General features: G+C 51.4%; 1 long non-coding RNA gene across 1 annotated transcript; it reads right to left on the minus strand.

Annotated features, from left to right (window-relative positions):
• Positions 1 to 879: 879 nt before the first annotated feature.
• Positions 880 to 18,102, minus strand: LOC142257440 (uncharacterized). Its single transcript, XR_012727631.1, has 2 exons — positions 18,017 to 18,102; positions 880 to 1,681 (listed from the first exon to the last, which is right to left on the minus strand). It is a non-coding gene; the product is annotated as an uncharacterized LOC142257440 (long non-coding RNA).
• Positions 18,103 to 18,580: the final 478 nt, after the last annotated feature.

Here is an 18,580-nt window from a genome sequence, read left to right on the forward strand (position 1 = left end):
TCCCCCTACACCCGAGCCCCCCCTCACAGACTACTCCCCCTACACCCGAGCCCCCCCCTCACAGACTACTCCCCCTACACCCGAGCCCCCCCCTCACAGACTACTCCCCCTACACCCGAGCCCCCCCCTCACAGACTACTCCCCCTACACCCGAGCCCCCCCCTCACAGACTACTCCCCCTACACCCGAGCCCCCCCCCCTCGCAGACTACTCCCCCTACACCCGAGCCCACCCCTCGCAGACTACTCCCCCTACACCCGAGCCCACCCCTCGCAGACTACTCCCCCTACACCCGAGCCCACCCCTCGCAGACTACTCCCCCTACACCCGAGCCCCCCCCTCGCAGACTACTCCCCCTACACCCGAGCCCACCCCTCACAGACTACTCCCCCTACACCCGAGCCCCCCCCTCACAGACTACTCCCCCTACACCCGAGCCCCCCCCTCACAGACTACTCCCCCTACACCCGAGCCCCCCCCCCCCTCGCAGACTACTCCCCCTACACCCGAGCCCACCCCTCGCAGACTACTCCCCCTACACCCGAGCCCACCCCTCGCAGACTACTCCCCCTACACCCGAGCCCACCCCTCGCAGACTACTCCCCCTACACCCGAGCCCCCCCCTCGCAGACTACTCCCCCTACACCCGAGCCCCCCCTTGCAGACTACTCCCCCTACACCCGAGCCCCCCCCTCGCAGACTACTTCCCCTACACCCGAGCCCCCCCCTCGCAGACTACTCCCCCTACACCCGAGCCCACCCCTCGCAGACTACTCCCCCTACACCCGAGCCCACCCCTCGCAGACTACTCCCCCTAGTCAATGTTCCACGTGATCCCTACAGAAAACAGAAAAGACAAAAATTCAAGTGACTCAGAAGAATAGAAAAAGATCTGAACATGATGTGATATATTGTAGAACATTAAGAACGAGGCCGCAATGTCACGGAACACGGGCCGCAGCATCATGAGCTGCAGCATCATGGAACACGGGCCGCAGCGTCATGGGCCGCAACATCATGGAACACGGGCCGCAGCATCATGGGCCGCAACGTCACGGAACACGGGCCGCAGCATCATGGGCCGCAGCATCATGGGCCGCAACATCATGGAACACGGGCCGCAGCATCATGGGCCGCAACATCATGGAACACGGGCCGCAGCATCATGGGCCGCAACATCATGGAACACGGGCCGCAGCATCATGGGCCGCAACGTCACGGAACACGGGCCGCAGCATCATGGGCCGCAACATCATGGAACACGGGCCGCAGCATCATGGGCCGCAACATCATGGAACACGGGCCGCAGTATCATGGGCCGCAACGTCACGGAACACGGGCCGCAGCATCAGGAGCTGCAACGCCATGGAACACGGGCTGCAGCATCATGGGCCGCAACGTCATTGAGCACAGTCTGCAGCATCATGTTCCGCAGCTTCGTGGAGCACGGTCCGTGGCATCGTGTTCCGCAGCTTCATGGAGCACGGTCCGCAGCATCAGGGGCCACAACGTCATGGTCCGCAGCATCAGGGGCCACAACGTCATGGGCCACAGCGTCGTGGAGCACGGTCCGCAGCATCATGTTCCGCAGCTTCATGGAGCACGGTCCGCAGCGTGGACTTGTTCTACTTCTTGGGTCTTTCGAGGATGTTGAGGAACTTGCCGCGGGTCATTTCTCTGGCTGCAGAAAGAAGAAGATAAAAGAAAATGATGGAGGCCTGAGGAGAGCTTAGTGTATAGCCGCGTACACATCTGTACATACATGGGGGGCTAATGGACAGCCCTATGTGCACTACAGCAGGCAGCACAGGCAAGACCCCGACGCCTGCTAGCAGCTTTAGTAATGCCGAGTGCGCTTTTAATTTGCAAGATGTCAAAGAGGAGATAATTTATACTAACATCTGTTCTTTTACAGAGCTGCTTCCCAAATCCCATCAGACAGCGGGGGCCGTGCACTCCGAGTACCACCGCAGTCACGGCAGCAGGACAATGGCCACTAGGCAGACAAAGCCACACAGCACACATCTGCACCAGAGCGACACCTACAGCGTCAGGTGCAAACCCCTGCTCATGCAATGCTTGGAAATGAAGACTGAAGGCAGCAAAACCACAGAAGACACCTGAGAACACTAGAGGCAGCGCTCACACCTTCTCAGATTGCTCCGGGCCCCGTTTACGCTGGTGGCAGCTTTATACCCCTCGTCATTCTCATGTCATCACCTGGAATGGCTCCTACAACCCTGAAGAAATCTCCAGAGCAGCCGAGCACTCGTCAGACCATCTCACTTGGGTGGAGGTCAGGCGACTGGTGGCCACGTCATCTGACACAGCATCCTCCTCCTCGGTCACATCGCCCTTACATCACCTGGACGCGTTTTGGGTTGGGTCCTGTTACATTACAAATGATGGTCCCACTAAGCACAGTCCAGAAGGGAAGCTGCAGAGCACTGTGGTGCCCATGGTGGCAATGTGCCATGTACAGTTAGGTCCAGAAATATTTGGACAGTGACACAAGTTTTGTTATTTTAGCTGTTTACAAAACCATGTTCAGAAATACAATTCTATATATAATATGGGCTGAAAGTGCACACTCCCAGCTGCAATATGAGAGTTTTCACATCCAAATCGGAGAAAGGGTTTAGGAATCATGGCTCTGTAATGCATAGCCTCCTCTTTTTCAAGGGACCAAAAGTAATTGGACAAGGGACTCTAAGGGCTGAAATTAACTCTGAAGGCATCTCCCTCGTTAACCTGTAATCAATGAAGTAGTTAAAAGGTCTGGGGTTGATTACAGGTGTGTGGTTTTGCATTTGGAAGCTGTTGCTGTGACCAGACAACATGCGGTCTAAGGAACTCTCAATTGAGGTGAAGCAGAACATCCTGAGGCTGAAAAAAAAGAAAAAATCCATCAGAGAGATAGCAGACATGCTTGGAGTAGCAAAATCAACAGTCGGGTACATTCTGAGAAAAAAGGAATTGACTGGTGAGCTTGGGAACTCAAAAAGGCCTGGGCGTCCACGGATGACAACAGTGGTGGATGATCGCCGCATACTTTCTTTGGTGAAGAAGAACCCGTTCACAACATCAACTGAAGTCCAGAACACTCTCAGTGAAGTAGGTGTATCTGTCTCTAAGTCACCAGTAAAGAGAAGACTCCATGAAAGTAAATACAAAGGGTTCACATCTAGATGCAAACCATTCATCAATTCCAAAAATAGACAGGCCAGAGTTAAATTTGCTGAAAAACACCTCATGAAGCCAGCTCAGTTCTGGAAAAGTATTCTATGGACAGAAGAGACAAACATCAACCTGTACCAGAATGATGGGAAGAAAAAAGTTTGGAGAATAAAGGGGACGGCACACGATCCAAGGCACACCACATCCTCTGTAAAACATGGTGGAGGCAACGTGATGGCATGGGCATGCATGGCTTTCAATGGCACTGGGTCACTTGTGTTTATTGATGACATAACAGCAGACAAGAGTAGCCGGATGAATTCTGAAGTGTACCGGGATATACTTTCAGCCCAGATTCAGCCAAATGCCGCAAAGTTGATCGGACGGCGCTTCATAGTACAGATGGACAATGACCCCAAGCATACAGCCAAAGCTACGCAGGAGTTCATGAGTGCAAAAAAGTGGAACATTCTGCAATGGCCAAGTCAATCACCAGATCTTAACCCAATTGAGCATGCATTTCACTTGCTCAAATCCAGACTTAAGACGGAAAGACCCACAAACAAGCAAGACCTGAAGGCTGCGGCTGTAAAGGCCTGGAAAAGCATTAAGAAGGAGGAAACCCAGCGTTTGGTGATGTCCATGGGTTCCAGACTTAAGGCAGTGATTGCCTCCAAAGGATTCGCAACAAAATATTGAAAATAAAAATATTTTGTTTGGGTTTGGTTTATTTGTCCAATTACTTTTGACCTCCTAAAATGTGGAGTGTTTGTAAAGAAATGTGACAATTCCTACAATTTCTATCAGATATTTTTGTTCAAATCTTCAAATTAAACGTTACAATCTGCACTTGAATTCTGTTGTAGAGGTTTCATTTCAAATCCAATGTGGTGGCATGCAGAGCCCAACTCGCCAAAATTGTGTCACTGTCCAAATATTTCTGGACCTAACTGTACGTGGATAAATCACAGCTCTCCCACCATGATTTATAGAGGGCACTACACATGGACAAAGCTTTTCTGTGTCTCAGAAACACTTGGCAGTTGGTACAAAATATCTCATATCTTGACTCCTCAGGGCACACTACAGGTTTCTACTGTTCTGATGTCTGGTCCTGTGTGTTGCTGGATCCATACAAGTCTCTTTCCGGGCTCTGCTGCAGCTTCTTGAGAAGCAGCCTTAATTGCTGCAGTCTCTTCTGGATGGCTGATATCTAGAGGAGTCTGTGCATCATTTATCATAGCCGGTATCCAAGGTGCTGTCATTTTGCATTTTCTGAGATTGGTAATTCTAATGAACTTATCCTCTACAGCAGAAGTAATTGTTAGTCCCTCTTTTTGGGTGCAGTGCTCTTGAACACCAGTTTTATAATAACAATAGATGGGTTTTTACAACTGTACTTGAGAATACCTTCAAGGTTCTAGCATTTTTTTTATAGGTAACTGCTCTTCTTGTCTTACAATAATGACTGACTTTTGTTTTGCTTAGCTGAATGGTTCTGATAATATTCCGGGTCGAAGGTGTGACATACAGTTAGGTCCACAAATATTCGGACAGTAACACAAGTATTGTCATTTAAGCTGTTTTACCAAAACATATTCCAAATCTAGTTTCAATCACTATGGGTTTACAGCGCCGCCTCTTTAATTTAAGATCTTCACATCCTAATTGGAAGAAGATTTAAAAATAAGGCTCTTTAATATGTCGCTGCCTCTTTTTAAAGGCACTAAAAGTAATTGGACTATTCTCACAGAAGCTCTTAAATGGGCAATTCCCTCCCTATCCGTCATCAATTAAGCAGGTGAAAGGTCTGGAGCTGATTCCAGGTCTGACATTTGCATTTAGAGCTGTTGCTGTGAACCCACAACTTGGTCAGAGGAGAAAAAAAAAAAAGAAGAAATCTATCCATATAGCGTATTAGGAGCGGTCAAATCAACAGTTTGGTACATTCTGCAAAAGAAAGCGCGCACTAGTGAGCCAGGAATTCAACTAGGCCTGAATGTCCCCAGAAGACACCAGTGGTGGATGATCGCAGAATCCTTTCCATGATGAAGAAAAACCTTCACATCATCACCCCCAAGTGAAGACCACTCTCCGGGAAATTGGTGCTGCAGGATTTAAAGCCCTCCATAAAGAGAAGAAGATTTCATGAGAGCAAATACAGAGGGGTCACCGCAAGGGGCAAATACAGAGGAGTCACCGCAAGGGGCAAATACAGAGGGGTCACCGCAAGGGGCAAATACAGAGGAGTCACCGCAAGGAGCAAATACAGAGGGGTCACCGCAAGGGGCAAATACAGAGGGGTCACCGCAAGGAGCAAATACAGAGGGGTCACCGCAAGGAGCAAATACAGAGGGGTCACCACAAGGTGCAAATACAGAGGGGTCACCACAAGGTGCAAATACAGAGGGGTCACCACAAGGTGCAAATACAGAGGGGTCACCACAAGGTGCAAATACAGAGGAGTCACCACAAGGTGCAAATACAGAGGAGTCACCACGAGGGCCAAATACAGCGGAGTCACCACGAGGGCCAAATACAGAGGGGTCACCGCAAGGTGCAAATACAGAGGAGTCACCGCAAGGAGCAAATACAGAGGAGTCACCGCAAGGAGCAAATACAGAGGGGTCACCGCAAGGAGCAAATACAGAGGGGTCACCGCAAGGAGCAAATACAGAGGGGTCACCGCAAGGAGCAAATACAGAGGAGTCACCACAAGGAGCAAATACAGAGGAGTCGCCACAAGGGGCAGATACAGAGGAGTCACCACAAGGGGCAGATACAGAGGAGTCACCACAAGGGGCAGATACAGAGGAGTCACCACAAGGAACAAATACAGAGGGGTCATCACAAGGAGAAAATACAGAGGAGTCACCACAAGGAGCAAATACAGAGGAGTCACCACAAGGGGCAGATACAGAGGAGTCACCACAAGGAGCAAATACAGAGGGGTCACCACAAGGAGCAAATACAGAGGGGTCACCACAAGGGGAAAATACAGAGGGGTCATCACAAGGTGCAAATACAGAGTGGTCACCGCAAGGAGCAAATACAGAGGAGTCACCACAAGGAGCAAATACAGAGGAGTCACCACAAGGAGCAAATACAGAGGGGTCACCGCAAGGAGCAAATACAGAGGGGTCACCGCAAGGGGCAAATACAGAGGGGTCACCGCAAGGGGCAAATACAGAGGAGTCACCACAAGGGGCAGATACAGAGGGGTCACCACAAGGGGCAGATACAGAGGGGTCACCACAAGGGGCAGATACAGAGGGGGCACCACAAGGGGCAAATACAGAGGGGTCACCACAAGGGGCAGATACAGAGGGGTCACCGCAAGGGCAAACCATTAGTCAGCCTGATAATAGGATGGCTGGATTAGACTTCACAAAAAAAAACCAAAAAAAACAAACAACGGAAGGACCCGCCCAGTTCTGGAAATGTAAAAAAAAGACAGATGGGACTAAGAGCCACCTGTACCAGCATAACACAATCTGGACCAGGAGCCGCTCCAAGTCTTCTCCAGAACACAGCACGTCCTCTCTAACACATGGTGGAGGTGGTGTGATGGCATGCAGAGCTTAGAATGTCCCTGGGGCACTAGCGGTTGTTGATGACGGGACTGAAGACAGAAGCAGCTGGATTTATTCTGAAGTACACAGGGAGAGACTTTCTGGAGGTTAGGAATGGAGACTTCTATGGCTAAAAGCCACGCACCGGAGGAGACATCCATGGCCAGAAGCCTAACAAATGAGGAGACCAGGGATGGAGAGGTCCACGGCCGAAAGTCGCACACTGGAGGAGACCAGCGATGGAGACGTCCATGGCCAGAAGCCTCACACCAAAGGAGACCTCCACGGCCAAAAGCCTCACAACTGAGTAGACCAGGGATGGAGACGTCCATGTCCGAGAAACTTCAGTCATTGCTGCAAAGGACTCACCACAAAGGGTTAAACATGCACATTTATTTATGGGAAAGTTTGTCTAATTACTTTTGATTCCCTGAAATGAGGAGAAATTGTAGAAAAATAGCCGCAATTCCTGAACGGTTCACAGTACAATCCCTTTAATTACACCTGAAGGTCTCCACTTCTATTACAGTGGCCTGCAGAGCTGAAATCACAAAGATTCACCACTGGCCAAAGACTTCTGGACTTAACTCTATATACTTCTTACAAACCAGAACACATGTACACCCCTGAGTATATATGTACACAGAGTGCAGAATTATTAGGCATTGTGTTGTGATTGTGATCACATGATGCTTTTTATACATGTCGTCCTACTCCAAGCTGTATAGGCTGAGAGCCAACTACCAATGAAGTAAATCAGGTGATGTGCATCTCTGTAATGAGGAGGGGTGCGGTGTAATGAGGAGGGGTGTGGTGTAATGACTCAACATCCTATATAAGGGGGCTTAATTATTAGGCAACTTCCTTTCCTTTGGCAAAATGGGTCAGAAGAGAGATGTGACGGGCTCTGAAAAGTCCATATTGTGAGCTGTCTTGCAGAGGGATGCATCAGTCTGGAAATTGCCAAACTTTTGAAGCGTGATCACCGAACAATCAAGCGTTTCATGGCAAATAGCCAACAGGGTCGCAAGAAGCGTGATGGGCAAAAAAGGCGCAAAACAACTGCCCATGAATTGAGGAAAATCAAGCGTGAAGCTGCAAAGATGCCATTTTCCACCAGTTTGGCCATATTTCAGAGCTGCAACGTTACTAGAGTATCAAAAAGCACAAGGTGTGCCATACTCAGGGACATGGCCAAGGTAAGGAAGGCTGAAAACCACCACCTCTGACCAAGAAACAAGATAAAACCTCAAGACTGGGCCAAGAAATATCTGAAGACTGATTCTTCACAGGTTTTGTGGACTGATGAAATGAGAGTGACTCTTGATGGGCAGATGGATGGGCCAGAGGCTGGATCAGTAAAGAGAGCTCCACTCCGACTCAGACGCCAGCAAGGTGGAGGTGGGCACTGGTATGGGCTGGGATCATCAAAGATCAACTTGTGGGACCTTCTAGGGTTGAGGATGGAGTGAAGCTCAACTCCCAGACCTACTGCCAGTTTCTGGAAGACAACTTCCTCAAGCAGTGATACAGGAAGAAGTCGCTATCGTTCAAGAAAAACATGATTTTCATGCAGGACAATGCTTCATCACATGCATCCAACTACTCCACAGCGTGGCTGGCCAGTAAAGGTCTAAAAGATGAAAAAATAATGACCTGGCCCCCTTGTTCTCCTGATCTGAACCCCATAGAGAACCTGTGGTCCCTCATAAAATGTGAGCTCTACAGGGAGGGAAACCAGTCCACCTCTGGGAGCAGTGCCTGGAGGCTGTGGAGTCTGCTGCACGCAATGTTGATGGTAAACAGATCAAGCAATGACAGAATCTATGGATGGTAGGCTGCTGAGTGTCATCAGAGAGAAAGGGGGCTATATTGGGCACTCATTTTTTGGGTTTTGCTTTTGCATGACAATAAACAAGTGAGATGGGAATAGATTTGGTTTTTATTACGTTGCCTAATAATTCTGCACAGTTAGGCCTAAGCAACACGGTGAGAAAATCAGTGCTAGTGGAGTGCGATAAAACATGAGCGATTATTTTCTCAGTCCTAATCGGACCGAGAAAACAATCGCAGCATTCTGCGGGTGTAATGCAAGACTCTTTCTCTCACACCCATTCAAGTGAATGGGGCGAGAAAAAAAAAAAAAGCGCACTGCACTCGCGGTACACCGGTGTACTGCCAGTGCAGTGTGAGAATGGCAATAGCCGGCTACGGAGGAGAGGGGGAGATAAATCCTTCCCTCCCCTCCTGAGTGCCGGGCTGCCCCCCGCAGCTGAGGTCTGATCACATGATTGGACCTCAGATGCAGGCACACTCGTATGACACTCAGCTCCTGCTGTGCTGCCAGCGCGAGCAGAGTCTCATGCGAGCATCGCACTAGTGCCCCGTGTGGCCCCGGCCTAATAGTCACCTGCACAAACAGATCCTCCTAAGATCGCCAAATCTAAACCCCTCCAACTGCCAAAAATATTAAGCGCTGATATTTATGAGGCTTTTGGGTGATTGAGAACATAGTTGTTGATCAATAAAAATAAAAATCCTCTAAACTACAACTTGCCTAATAATTCTGGACACAGTGTATATATCTATACACCCCGTAATACATTCCCAGTATACAGCTCTGGCAAAAATTAAGAGACCGCTGCACAATTCTCAGTTTTTCAGATTTTTCTCTATTTTTGAGTAAAATGTGAATTGTTCTTTTATTGTATAATCTACTGACGACGTGTCCGGATTTCCAGCAATACATTGTATTTATTCTCTGAAAAATAGAAATGATGAAAATAACAGAACAATGCACAGAATACGCAGAACGCACAGGACGCGCAGAATGCACAGGATACGCAGAACGCACAGGACGCGCAGAATGCACAGGATACGCAGAATGCACAGGACACGCAGAATGCACAGGACGCGCAGAATGCACAGGATACGCAGAACGCACAGGACGCGCAGAATGCACAGGATACGCAGAACGCACAGGACGCACAGAACGCGCAGAACGCAAAGAACACGCAGAACGCACAGGACGCGCAGATTGCACAGGATACGCAGAACGCACAGGACGCGCAGAATGCACAGGATACGCAGAACGCACAGGACGCGCAGAATGCACAGGATACGCAGAACGCACAGGACGCACAGAACGCGCAGAACGCAAAGTACACGCAGAACGCACAGGACGCGCAGAACGCAAAGTACACGCAGAACGCGCAGGATGCACAGAACGCGCAGAACGCAAAGTACACGCAGAACGCACAGGACGCGCAGAATGCACAGGATACGCAGAACGCACAGGACGCGCAGAATGCACAGGATACGCAGAACGCACAGGACGCGCAGAATGCACAGGATACGCAGAACGCACAGGACGCACAGAACGCGCAGAACGCAAAGTACACGCAGAACGCACAGGACGCGCAGATTGCACAGGATACGCAGAACGCGCAGGATGCACAGAACGCGCAGAACGCAAAGTACACGCAGAACGCACAGGACGCGCAGAATGCACAGGATACGCAGAACGCACAGGACGCGCAGAATGCACAGGATACGCAGAACGCACAGGACACGCAGAATGCACAGGATACGCAGAACGCGCAGGATGCACAGAACGCGCAGGACGCACAGAACGCGCAGAACGCAAAGTACACGCAGAACGCACAGGACGCGCAGATTGCACAGGATACGCAGAACGCGCAGGATGCACAGAACGCGCAGAATGCACAGGATACGCAGAACGCGCAGGACGCACAGAACGTGCAGGACGCACAGAAGCGCAGGACGCGCAGGATACGCAGAACGCGCAGGACGCACAGAACGCGCAGGACGCACAGAACGTGCAGGACGCACAGATGCGCAGAACGCGCAGGATGCACAGAACGCGCAGAATGCACAGGATACGCAGAACGCACAAAACGCGCAGAATGCACAGGACGCGCAGAATGCACAGGACGCGCAGAATGCACAGAACGTACAGGATGCAGAGAATGCACAGAATGCACAGGATGCACAGGACACAGAAAATGCGCAGGATGCAGAGAATGCGCAGGATGCACAGGACACAGGACGCACAGAACGTACAGGATGCGCAGAATGCACAAGACGCGCAGAACGTACAGGATGCACAGAACGCACAGGATGCGCAGAATGCAAAGGACGCACAGAACGCACAGGATGCGCAGAATGCAAAGGACGCACAGAACGTACAGGATGCGCAGAATGCACAGGACACACAGGATGCACAGAACGCACAGGATGCAGAGAATGCGTAGGATGCACAGAATGTACAGGATGCAGAGAATGCGCAGGACGCACAGGATGCGCAGGACGAACAGAATGCACAGAACGTACAGGACGCACAGAATGCACAGAACGTACAGGATGCGCAGAATGCACAGGACGCACAGAACGTACAGGATGCACAGGACGCAGAGAATGCACAGGATGCACAGAATGCGCAGGACGCTCAGGACACGCAGGACGCACAGAATGCGCAAGATGCACAGGACACACAGGATGCACAGAACGTACAGGATGCAGAGAATGCGCAGGACACACAGAATAGACAGGATGCACAGAACGTACAGGATGCACAGAATGCAGAGAATGCGCAGGATGCACAGAATGCAGAGAATGCGCAGGATGCACAGAATTCACAGGACACACAGAATGCAGAGAATGCGCAGGATGCACAGGACGCACAGAATGCACAGGACGCACAGAATGCAGAGAATGCGCAGGATGCACAGAATGCGCAGGACGCACAGAATGCGCAGGATGCCCAGGACGCAGAGAATGCGCAGGATGCACAGAATGCACAGCGCTTTCACACCTCAAATAATGCACAGAAAACAAGGTCCTCATCATTTACACAACAATATAATGCTTTACCTCAGGAAGAAGCAATCTTTTGTGCAATAACCATAATTTTTGAAGGGATCCTGTGACCAGATTTGGGGCCTATAAGCTGCAGCCTCCACCAGTGGGCTCTTATATACATCAATCTAACATGCTGTATATAAGAGCCCAGGCCGCTGTGTAGAGCGTAAAAATGACTTTATAGCACTCCCCTAAACGGGCAGTGCAGATGGGTGTCGCTGCTCTCTGGTACCGGCACCTCCTCTTTCGGGCATCTTCTGAAGCCGGGGTGCATGACGTGTCCTATGTGATCCCCACTCACCGGCATGGTGGTCCTGTGCAGGAGCACTTTGATCTGACTTGAGCAGGGCAGATCAAAGTATTGTAGTGCGCCTGCACAGGACCTCAATGCCGGTGAGTGGGGATCACATAGGACACGTCATGCACCCCGGCTTCAGAAGGAGGACAAAGATGCCCGAAAGAGGAGGTGCCGGTACCAGAGAACGGAGACACCCATCCGACCAGTCTGCAAAGCACCAACCGTTTAGGGGAGTATTGTAAAGTCATTTTTATGTTCTACACAGCGGCCTGGGCTCTTATAGCAAGTCAGAATTCTGTATATAAGGGCCCACTGGTGGAGGCCGCAGCTTATAGGCCCCAAATCTGGTCAAAGGATCCCTTTAATTACAGTGTCTTGGCTGCGTTCCACCAGTCTGTCACACTGCTTTTGGGTGACCTTATGCCACTCCTGGTGCAAAAATGTAAGCAGTTCATCTTCCTTTTGATTACATTCCAGAGACTTTCATCAATGGGGTTCAGGTCTGGAGATTGGGCTGGCCATGACAGGGTTTTGATGTGGTGGTCCTTCCTCCACACATTGATTGACCTAGCTGTGTGGCATGGCGCATTGTCCTGCTGGAAAAACCAGTCCTCAGAGTTGGGGAACATTGCCTGAGCAGAAGGAAGCAGCTGTTCTTCCAGGATAACCTTGTACACGGCTTGATTCATACGTCCTTCGCACAGCTTAATCTGCCCAATTCCAGCTTTGCTGAAGCCTCCCCAGATCATCACCGATCCTCCACCAGATTTCACAGTGGGTGCAGGACACTGTGGCTTGTATGCCTCTACAGGTCTCCGTGTAACCATTAGATGACCAGGTGTTGGGCAAAGCTGAAAATTAGACTCATCAGAGAAGACCTTACTCCAGTCCTCTATGATCCAATTCTTGTGGTCTTCGGCAATCTTCAGCCTGGCTCTCCTTTCCTTCTCATTGGTGAAAGGCTTTTTCCTAGCTTTACATGACTTGAGCCCTGCCTCTAGGAGCGGTTACCAGCTGTTCTTGCCGTGCACTTCACCCCGGCTGCCATTCCTTGATGTCATTCTGCGGTTGCTGAGTGACATTGGAATAAGATGACGGTCACCCCGGTCAGTGGAGAGTCGCTTTCACCCTCCACCGGTCCGTACTCTGGTTGGAATTAAACGGACACTGGAATAGATCGGCCACCAGCCAAGTAGAGAAGCGGCTTGTCATATAACTGTGCAGTGTCTCTTAAGTTTTACAAAGTGTAATATACACCCCCCAGTATATACAGTGCCTACAAGTAGTCTTCAACCCCCTGCAGATTTAGCAGGTTTGATAAGATGCAAATAAGTTAGAGCCTGCAAACTTCAAACAAGAGCAGGATTTATTAACAGATGCATAAATCTTACAAACCAACAAGTTATGTTGCTCAGTTAAATTTTAATACATTTTCAACATAAAAGTGTGGGTCAATTATTATTCAACCCCTAGGTTTAATATTTTGTGGAATAACCCTTGTTTGCAATTACAGCTAATAATCGTCTTTTATAAGACCTGATCAGGCCGGCACAGGTCTCTGGAGTTTTCTTGGCCCACTTCTCCATGCAGATCTTTTCCAAGTTATCTAGGTTCTTTGGGTGTCTCATGTGGACTTTAATCTTGAGCTCCTTCCACAAGTTTTCAATTGGGTTAAGGTCAGGAGACTGACTAGGCCACTGCAACACCTTGATTTTTTCCCTCTTGAACCAGGCCTTGATTTTCTTGGCTGTGTGCTTTGGGTCGTTGTCTTGTTGGAAGATGAAATGACGACCCTTAAGATCCTTGATGGAGGAGCGGAGGTTCTTGGCCAAAATCTCCAGGTAGGCCGTGCTATTCATCTTCCCATGGATGCGGGCCAAATGGCCAGGCCCCTTGGCTGAGAAACAGCCCCACAGCATGATGCTGCCACCACCATGCTTGACTGTAGGGATGGTATTCTTGGGGTCGTATGCAGTGCCATGCAGTCTCCAAACGTCACGTGTGTGGTTGGCACCAAAGATCTCGATCTTGGTCTCATCAGACCAGAGAACCTTGAACCAGTCTGTCTCAGAGTCCTCCAAGTGATCATGAGCAAACTGTAGACGAGCCTTGACATGACTCTTTGCGCTTTGCGAGCCTTACGGGCTCGTCTGGAACGGAGACCATTGCGGTGGAGTACGTTACTTATGGTATTGACTGAAACCAATGTCCCCACTGCCATGAGATCTTCCCGGAGCTCCTTCCTTGTTGTCCTTGGGTTAGCCTTGACTCTTCGGACAAGCCTGGCCTCGGCACGGGTGGAAACTTTCAAAGGCTGTCCAGGCCGTGGAAGGCTAACAGTAGTTCCATAAGCCTTCCACTTCCGGATGATGCTCCCCACAGTGGAGACAGGTAGGCCCAACTCCTTGGAAAGGGTTTTGTACCCCTTGCCAGCCTTGTGACCCTCCACGATCTTGTCTCTGATGGCCTTGGAATGCTCCTTTGTCTTTCCCATGTTGACCAAGTATGAGTGCTGTTCACAAGTTTGGGGAGGGTCTTAATTAGTCAGAAAAGGCTGGAAAAAGAGATAATTAATCCAAACATGTGAAGCTCGTTGTTCTTTGTGCCTGAAATACTTCTTAATACTTTAGGGGAACCAAAACAGAATTCTTGTGGTTTGAGGGGTTGAATAATAAATGACCTCTGAATAAACGTTTCACAATTTAAAAAAAAAAAAAAAAAAAAAACAACATTCTTTTTTGCTGCATTTCACACTTCCAGGCTGATCTACAGTCCAAATGTCACAATGCCAAGTTATTCCGAATGTGTAACCTGCTAAATCTGCAGGGGGTTGAAGACTACTTGTAGGCACTGTATGTCTACACCCTGCAATAGACACCCCCCCAGTATATCTGTATACGCCCTGCAATAGACACCCCCCCAGTATATCTGTATACGCCCTGCAATAGACACCCCCCCAGTATATTTGTATACGCCCTGCAATAGACACCCCCCCAGTATATCTGTATACGCCCTGCAATAGACACCCCCCAGTATATCTGTATACGCCCTGCAATAGACACCCCCCCAGTATATCTGTATACGCCCTGCAATAGACACCCCCCAGTATATCTGTATACGCCCTGCAATAGACACCCCCCCAGTATATTTGTATACGCCCTGCAATAGACACCCCCCCAGTATATCTGTATACGCCCTGCAATAGACACCCCCCAGTATATCTGTATACGCCCTGCAATAGACACCCCCCCAGTATATCTGTATACGCCCTGCAATAGACACCCCCCCAGTATATCTGTATACGCCCTGCAATAGACACCCCCCCAGTATATCTGTATACGCCCTGCAATAGACACCCCCCCAGTATATCTGTATACAGCCTGTAATATACACCCCCCAGTATATATGTATACAGCCTGTAATATACACCCCCCAGTATATCTGTATACGCCCTGCAATAGACACCCCCCCAGTATATCTGTATACGCCCTGCAATAGACACCCCCCCAGTATATCTGTATACGCCCTGCAATAGACACCCCCCAGTATATCTGTATACGCCCTGCAATAGACACCCCCCCAGTATATCTGTATACGCCCTGCAATAGACACCCCCCCAGTATATCTGTATACGCCCTGCAATAGACACCCCCCCAGTATATCTGTATACGCCCTGCAATAGACACCCCCCAGTATATCTGTATACGCCCTGCAATAGACACCCCCCCAGTATATCTGTATACGCCCTGCAATAGACACCCCCCCAGTATATCTGTATACGCCCTGCAATAGACACCCCCCCAGTATATCTGTATACGCCCTGCAATAGACACCCCCCCAGTATATTTGTATACGCCCTGCAATAGACACCCCCCCAGTATATCTGTATACGCCCTGCAATAGACACCCCCCAGTATATCTGTATACGCCCTGCAATAGACACCCCCCCAGTATATCTGTATACGCCCTGCAATAGACACCCCCCCGTATATCTGTATACGCCCTGCAATAGACACCCCCCCCAGTATATCTGTATACGCCCTGCAATAGACACCCCCCCAGTATATCTGTATACGCCCTGCAATAGACACCCCCCCAGTATATCTGTATACGCCCTGCAATAGACACCCCCCCAGTATATCTGTATACGCCCTGCAATAGACACCCCCCCAGTATATCTGTATACGCCCTGCAATAGACACCCCCCCAGTATATCTGTATACGCCCTGCAATAGACACCCCCCCAGTATATCTGTATACAGCCTGTAATATACACCCCCCAGTATATATGTATACAGCCTGTAATATACACCCCCCAGTATATATGTATACAGCCTGTAATATACACCCCCAGTATATATGTATACAGCCTGTAATATACACCCCCCAGTATATATGTATACAGCCTGCAATATACACCCCCCAGTATATATGTATACAGCCTGTAATATACACCCCCCAGTATATATGTATACAGCCTGCAATATACACCCCCCAGTATATATGTATACAGCCTGTAATATACACCCCCCAGTATATATGTATACGCCCTGTAATATACCCCCCCCCCCAGTATATATGTATACAGGCATGTGACGGCAGTCTGCTCGGTAAGTGTCCAGGATGACAGAATGATGGGGCTTGTAGTCGGTGTGTGAGAGAAATAATAATGAGGGGCTTCACCTTCAGACATCACAGGGTTAAACATGACGCTAATTACATTTACATGGATTCATTTCCCACAATCCTGCAGTAATCATAGTGGAGACAGCGCCCCCCCAGGAGCAATAGTGGGGGGGAGCCATGTCAGAGCCCCCCCAACTACTGAGGTGAGGGGTCCAACACAGACACCCTAAAAGGGCCTCAGCACAGAATGACTGCTCAAACTGAGCACCGGAGCCCGGAAACCATTGTACAACCACACCGTGCCTGCATCCCCTCCCCCGAGACATGACCCACATCTGTAACTTCATAGAACGGTGCAGAAACCATGGAGAACAGACAGACAGACAGACAGACAGACAGGCACCCCTACTCCACAGCGGCCCCCCCGGGTCACCCGCCCCTACCCCACAGCGGCCCCCCCCCGGGTCACCCGCCCCTACACCACAGCGCTTCCCCGGGTCACCCGCCCCTACCCCACAGCGCCCCCCCCGGGTCACCCGCCCCTACACCACAGCGCCCCCCCGGGTCACCCGCCCCTACACCACAGCGCCCCCCCCGGGTCACCCGCCCCTACCCCACAGCGGCCCCCGGGTCACCCGCCCCTACCCCACAGCAGTGCCTGGGCCCCTCCCCCGGGTCACCCGCCCCTACACCACAGCGGCCCCCGGGTCACCCGCCCCTACCCCACAGCAGTGCCTGGGCCCCTCCCCCGGGTCACCCGCCCCTACACCACAGCGGCCCCCGGGTCACCCGCCCCTACACCACAGCGGCCCCCGGGTCACCCGCCCCTACACCACAGCGGCCCCCGGGTCACCCGCCCCTACCCCACAGCGCCCCCCCCGGGTCACCCGCCCCTACACCACAGCGGCCCCCGGGTCACCCGCCCCTACACCACAGCGGCCCCCGGGTCACCCGCCCCTACACCACAGCGACCCCCGGGTCACCCGCCCCTACCCCACAGCGGCCCCCGGGTCACCCGCCCCTACCCCAGAGCAGTGCCTGGGCCCCTCCCCCGGTCGCCGGCCATGAACTCCGCTGAGGAGCTGATGAGAGCCATTAGCTGGTTAAGTGCCGGTGGTGTCGCGGCCCCCTCATCTTTACGTCATGGATTTGGCATCCATCTTCGGTGAGGAGCCCCCTGTCATCATGTTTGTGCTCAAAATTCAATTACCTCCTTATTGATAGCTGCGCGCGGAGTTAAAGCTGCAGACAGCGGCAGTGATTTCCCAGGGGGGGCGAGCCCCTCTCTATTTCACTGCTCCGCTTCCCCCCGGGTGAATTCCTGAGGCGTCCATATTAATAGGTAATCAGTCACAATTCATTTATTACCGCCACCGCCAGTGATTAGCCGCAGCAGCCGCCAAATGCTTCATTTACTAATGGAAATATTATTGTTAGGAAGGTCACAGCCCCCATTAATTACCTTCACAGCCCCCCAATAATCTGCACATGTGACCTCCAGCACTTGTTGTCTCCTCATACAGGTCCGCACACAGCTGAGACCGCCACGTGCCAGAGACGCCCCCCCCCAGCAGGACCCCTGCCCTCATTCCCCATCCACCCGCCACACGACAGCTGGACGGCCCCCCAGAGACCACCATGTAATCAGAGCTTCCTGCACAGCAGGTGAGGACACGAGACCCCTGGAAACGGCAGCATCTCATCAGCATGTCAATGACCCCCCTTCCTGACAGACAGAGCGGACCACCGCATGCTACACAGCCCCAAGACCCGGCCGCTCCCCGCGTGCTGCACAGCCCCAAGACCCCGCCGCCCCCCGCGTGCTGCACAGCCCCAAGACCCCGCCGCCCCCCGCGTGCTGCACAGCCCCAAGACCCGGCCGCTCCCCGCGTGCTGCACAGCCCCAAGACCCCGCCGCCCCCCGCGTGCTGCACAGCCCCAAGACCCGGCCGCTCCCCGCGTGCTGCACAGCCCCAAGACCCCGCCGCCCCCCGCGTGCTGCACAGCCCCAAGACCCGGCCGCTCC

This window comes from Anomaloglossus baeobatrachus, chromosome 12 (genome assembly GCF_048569485.1).
Source record: "Anomaloglossus baeobatrachus isolate aAnoBae1 chromosome 12, aAnoBae1.hap1, whole genome shotgun sequence".
Lineage (NCBI taxonomy): Eukaryota > Metazoa > Chordata > Amphibia > Anura > Aromobatidae > Anomaloglossus > Anomaloglossus baeobatrachus.